Source organism: Haplochromis burtoni, unplaced genomic scaffold, assembly GCF_018398535.1.
Source record: "Haplochromis burtoni strain Fernald_Lab_line unplaced genomic scaffold, NCSU_Asbu1 Contig_74, whole genome shotgun sequence".
NCBI classification, from domain to species: Eukaryota; Metazoa; Chordata; class Actinopteri; order Cichliformes; family Cichlidae; genus Haplochromis; species Haplochromis burtoni.
In genome coordinates, this window is record NW_024582435.1 from 2,343,627 (window position 1) to 2,348,418 (window position 4,792).

At 48.1% G+C, this 4,792-nt stretch overlaps 1 protein-coding gene across 1 annotated transcript in view; it reads left to right on the forward strand.

The window, feature by feature from the left end:
- The first annotated feature begins 227 nt into the window (after positions 1–227).
- LOC121814697 (uncharacterized protein C21orf62 homolog) overlaps positions 228–4,792 on the forward strand; it is a 13,658-nt gene continuing 9,093 nt past the window's right edge. Inside the window, exon 1 of the mRNA XM_042221804.1 lies at positions 228–798. The gene's annotated coding sequence lies outside the window, so the exon portion shown is untranslated. The remainder of the gene's footprint in view (positions 799–4,792) is intronic.

Consider the following 4,792-nt stretch of genomic DNA (forward strand, 5'->3'; position numbering starts at 1 on the left):
TTTAATCGGTCATGTGAGTTTGAGTGGTAAAGCTGGACTCAACATATATGAGACCAGAAGCAAGAATTGCTAAACTCATAACATATGTTTCAAAACCAAACGATATAAAGCTGCTAAAACACATAAAAACGATGACTTCATGTCCAGAAACAAATCTGGCACTTGTGTGTAATACCAGTTTATTCCACAAGATGGTGCAGCGAGTCAACGAGCCTCTCATTCTTACTGTCAGCGACACGTCTGGAGGAGAATTTTAAAAAGAAGCTGGTGGAAGTTAAACTTAGTATTGTTGCACCTTCAGATGCTCAGCTGATATCTGAGTCTTTTCATGTCCTGCAGCCTGAACGAGCACACAGCGAGGCTTCTGCTGAATGCTTCTGCCCTGTTCCCCCTGTAATGGCCTGAGGAGCCACGAGGTGGCTGCATTCTTAAATGTTTGATGGAGAAGACGCAGGAGGCGGGTCCACAGGGGGAGGAGAGTGAGGCTGAGGAGGAGGCGCAGATGCAGAAGCGGGCAGAGAACATGGACAGGGAGCTGGCCACGCTCTTCCATCTGATGAGGAAAGTTTCCACACAGTGTGCAGAGAGTAGGCCTCCCTCACCTCCTTCCTCCTCTCAGCCCCGGCTCTGCCTCCATCCCGGCCTCCTCTCCCTCCCCCCCTGCTCGCAGGCAGAGGGATGAGTGTTTCCTGCCAGCCTGCAGACAGATGTGGACGCTGCTGCTGCTCTCACCGCCGCAGGAAGCAGGACGATCAGGCCAGAGCTCCGTGCCACCCGAACCCGCTGTGAGCCGCACATGTGAGTGCACACACACACACACACACACACACACACACACACACACACACACACACACACACACACACACACACACACTGATGTCTGTGAATGAGTGTGTGATTGGAGCTGCGATGGTGGTTCCAGAGGATCGGTCAGGTCAGTAATGAGAAGCAGACGCTGCTGAGATCACAGAAAAACCAGCAGAAAGCTGAGTCATCATCCGTCTGTCCTGATGGCCGCTCACAGCTAAACCCACAGACTCACCGCATGTTCTGACCTCGTCGGGTCATCGCGTCCAGGAGCTTCAGCATCAAAGTAAACCCTGAGCTCACTGGCTTCATTTGAACTCTGAATTCATTTCTTCCATCTTTTAACAATCAGGAGCTCCTGCAGCAGCCAGAGGGCTGATCCTCTGACGGTAACGTGTTCTGAAGCCAGCGCAGTTTCACGCTCCGCGCTTGAGTCGGTGGACAGCCCACATTTTACTGACTTTTTACGTGTGCGCTGTTAGAGCCTGGCCAGGAGAGCGGCTCAGAGATTCACTGCTGTGAATGTCCAGCCTCTATATGTTCTCATTTTAAAGCTTCAGCACACTTTGAAGAGGATCTGAGACCTTCAGGTTCCACAGACAGAGAAACACTTCTTCACACAGATGCAGCGGATATCTTCATTTTCCAAGGAAGTCTCTCACAAGTGGATACAAGAACTCTTAATGATAAAAATCTATTAGTCATTTAAAGTAACTTGAAGATGGAAAGATTGTAGAGGTTTCTTTGAGGTAAAGTCCATATATGCACTCTTCTTAAATAATCTCACTGTCAGATCGGATGTTTGACCCTGGAGAGGTCGTCTGGATGGATAGATGGATGGTGCCCAGGTATAAGAGTCTGGATTAGTTTCACAGCCTGCCGTCTACTTAAAAATAAAGAGACCACAGTCTCAATGTGGGGAAAAGTATGGGGCAGGGGGCGTCTGCAGCAGCACAGATTTAAACCTCCAGTGAACGGCTGATGGAGGTCAGTGACCCGTAAACACGCTCCACACACAGGAAGCTCTTCATCAGCACTGAAACAACACTTGTAACCACGAAGAAGGGAGACGCTGAGAGCCTCACAGCTTCAGTCATTTCTCTTTACTCAGCTGGTCTTAGAGATGGAAGTGCAGATTAACCCGATACGCCTCAGGCTGCTCGACAATTTCCCCCAAATTTCCCCTCAAACATCTGCTTATATTGGTATGAGAGAAAAATCATTCTGCTGCTGGATGTAAGCTTTCTGGGTCTACGTCTGGATCTCTGAGCCTTTCTAAACACATGCAGCCCCAACGCTTCCAAACTAGAGATGCACCGCTCGTGCATTCAGACTTTTCTCTAGCAATGACCTGCTGACGCCGATATTCTTTCCAAGAACTTTATTTTCATAATGAAAGAAATGCTTAAACTTTATGATTTCCCCCAAACTCCAGTCAGTTCCAGGATCTGCTCTCAACAGCTGACTGCTTTCATCCTTTCATTGCTCATACCGAGGCTCTGGACAGCTGTAGCCTTGTTTCCTTTGTTATCTAATCTAAAATATCCCTGTTCAGTTGGGTGACAGAGTGTCAGTGTCTCATTAGGTTTGTTGTTACAAACATTGTGGTTTAATTAGGTCCCACTGACAGGAGAGTGACGAGGCTAAAGACATGTTAGCATGTGCACCGCTCTGCATGTTACACTTGCATGAAACGGACGACTCGCACTCGGACATATGGGAGGCTGACCAACCGAGAACACTGGAAACCAGCAGATTATTATTCATGGATGATTACCCGGGCTTTTCTTTGGCCTCTCCTCGTTCGCCTCCCCGCACATTGAGATTACAGATTCTGATTTTTGGAGTTTTTTGATTTGAATATTTTAGCCCGTACTTGTTTTTAGTGTTTTTTCGTCTAATTGTCTGATGTCTTCTTTAGTGTGGGTTTTTCACACCTGAGCTGGTTACTCAGGTCGGACGAGATCTCCGCTCAGTTCCAAGCAATCGCCAAAGTGCTTCATTTGTGGTGTGTGGCGTACACAGAGGGTACCTGTGTTTACCTTTGTCGCTCCTGCCTCAAACACACCTGGCCAATAAGCAGACTGGACGTTCCCACCTGGTTCATAGTGACGCATTGCGTTTCACTCTGTGTGAGCAGACACCAAAGCTCCGACTGATTCAGACCACAGCAGGCAAAAAGCCTGATCATTAGCTTCCTGCGTTCCTTTGAAGGCTGATCATCTTTTATTGTTCTCCTGATTCTCTTCATCCTCGCCTACATCGATCGACCTTGTAAACTTTACTTGGACCTTGATAATAACAATGAATGACTTTCTCTTCTTATGCTTTGGGATTTGTTACCATAACATATGTAATCATCACAGCACAGCCTCCATAACTGTGATGGTAGGAAGATAGAATAAAAGTGCTGGGCTCATATAATCGATGTTTACAGCAGGTAAACTGTGTTTTAAGGTGTTCAATCATCATCAAAGCCAAAACGTGGCTCTCGCTGTCAGACATGTCTGGGCTTGTCTTGTTGTGCTGTGGGGAACACAGTTTTTTAACCAAATTTAAGTGTCTGATGGATGATGGTGTGGCTGTGAGCTGTTTTAAAGACGGTTACCATGAAGACGCCACAATAAAGGCCTGAGCTTGGTGGTTAAAAGAGCACATGATGCAGCCCACTGGGTCACAAGAACACGGTGAACCGCTCGGGAATAAACCAATAAATCATGTTAGATGATCGGTTTTACGTTCAGTGTTCAGAGCTGTGAGTCTTTCAGCTCTGCCTGTGAAGCTGCAGCTGCTCAGAGGGAGATGGAGGAAGAAACGAGCTGTAGCTGGAAGAAGGAGAAAGGAAGGGCGGATTAGGGTGGGTGCCTGTGGCGGAGCATGATGTCAGAGGAATGTGCTGAGCCTCTCCTTTAACGAGCAGCGGCCACCTCGCACTCATACGCTTCAACCCCGTCCAGCTCGTTTCGCTGTCGCTTTTCTGTCCTCGGGTCAGCCGCCGCTCGCCTATTGTGGTCCGAGCAGCCCGTTTGTATTTGTCGCACACATGTGACAGATATTTACTGAACAAAGATGCTTTAAAAGAGCACAAATATGACACGCAATCACATGAGAGGAAGAAGAGTGTGGTGTCAGAGTGTGGAATGTGTTTTCAGTGGTCGATTTCCAGCATCCGGCCCTGCAGCTGCAGCTCGTTGCAGGATTACAGATGGAGATGGAGGAAAGGGAGTGGAGAGAGCGAGGGAACACACACAGAAAGTGACTGGTATCATGAGCGGGAGGGCCAGATGCTGGGAACAGCTGGAAAGACTATGACTAATATTAGCAGTGAGGTAAGACGGTGGAGGATGGAGGGGACGGAGGGCAGCTGCTACTGTAAACCAGCCACGCTGAAGTCACGTTTATTTATAGCCACACAGTCATCTCACCAGAATCTTTCATGGTCGACGGCTCGATTTACTCTACAGACTGTATATAAAAGATGGAGGTGGCCACCGTGACCTCCTAGAATCCAAAGTTTGACAAATCAACACCTGCCACCTTGTTACCTGCTAATTAACATCCAAATTAAACACTTGAGTTTAATTAGTGCATTCAACTGGAAAAAAGAGCAGACGCCAGCCAACGCTGCAGTTCCTCTAACGTCCAGCAGAGGCTCCAGCAGGGAGGCAGTCCCCCAGACTCCCATGTTAGAAGATCCAACTTTACAGCAGAAACAAACATGAGCCTGAGGCCTTAATCAGGGGCGTGGCCTCTGCCAGGTGGATGGTGACACAGCTGGCTGTAGCTGCTAGCTGTCTGCTAGCTTCACATGAACCTGACCTCTGCACCGTGTTCGTGCTGTTGGATCATTTTTAATGGCATCATGTGACCAATAATATGGCTGCTGTGAGGTCACTGTACCAACTGCCCAGGAAGCCTGAGTGATTATGAAGCGTTGTGAACAGGTGTGTGTGTGTGTGTGTGTGTGTGTGTGTGTGTGTGTG